Raw genomic sequence first — 1,010 nt, forward strand, 5'->3', positions numbered from 1 at the left:
GTCTCTCCACACCCCCAATCCAGACCCTACCTACTCCCCATCTCCCCAAACCCCCAACCCAGACCTTACCTACGCCCCGTTTCCCCGCACCCCCAACCCAGACCCTACCTACGCCCCGTCTCCCAGCACGCCCAACCCAGACCCCACCTCCGCCCCGTCTCCCTGCACCCACAGTCCCTACCTACACCCCGTCTCCGTGCACCCCCACAGTCCCCACCTATTCCCCATCTCCCTGCACCCCCAACCCAGACCCTACCTATGCCCCTTCTCCCCGCATTCCCAACCCAGATCCTACCTACGCCCCGTCTCTCCACACCCCCAATCCAGACCCTACCTACTCCCCATCTCCCCGCATCCCCAACCCAGATCCTACCTACGCCCCGTCTCTCCACACCCCCAACCCAGACCCTAACTACGCCCCGTCTCCCTGCACCCCGTCCCTACCTACGCCCCATCTCCCCTGTCCCCACCTCCGCCCCGTCTCCCTGCACCCCCAGTCCCTATCAACACCCCGTCTCCCCGCACCCCCATCCCTGCCTCCACCCCGTCTCCCCGTAACCACTCTCCACCTCCGCCCTGTGTCCCCATCTCCCCCGTCTCCCCCCTCCTACAATTCCAACTTCCACCCTGTCTCTTCCACCCACCTCCCACAATTCCACCTCCAACCTGGTACAGGGAGGAAATGGGAAGAGTGGGTTGGATTCAAGTCATGAAGTGAATGATGTGCAAAGGAGGGGACAGTGAGGCGGGGGGAGACAGAGAGGCATGGGAAGGGGGACAAGATGGAGTGGTGCAGGGAGAGGATGGGATGGAGTGGAGCGGGATGGGGTGGAGGAGTGAGGACTGGGACAGCATAGGGATGGAGAGGGGACGGAGAGGTGCCGGGAGGGGGATGGTACAGGGACAGGATGGAAAGGCGTGGGGAGGGGGAGGGTACGGGGCGGGATGGAGAGGCGCGGGGACGGGATGGAGAGGCGCAGGGAGGGGATGGAGAGGCGCAGGGAGGGGAT

General features: G+C 64.7%; 1 protein-coding gene across 1 annotated transcript in view; it reads right to left on the minus strand.

Moving 5' to 3' along the window:
• The window catches only part of gpkow (G patch domain and KOW motifs), a 31,137-nt gene that overhangs the window by 6,092 nt on the left and 24,035 nt on the right, over positions 1-1,010 (minus strand). The window lies entirely within an intron of this gene.

This window comes from Rhincodon typus, chromosome 44 (genome assembly GCF_021869965.1).
Source record: "Rhincodon typus isolate 14 chromosome 44, sRhiTyp1.1, whole genome shotgun sequence".
NCBI classification, from domain to species: Eukaryota; Metazoa; Chordata; class Chondrichthyes; order Orectolobiformes; family Rhincodontidae; genus Rhincodon; species Rhincodon typus.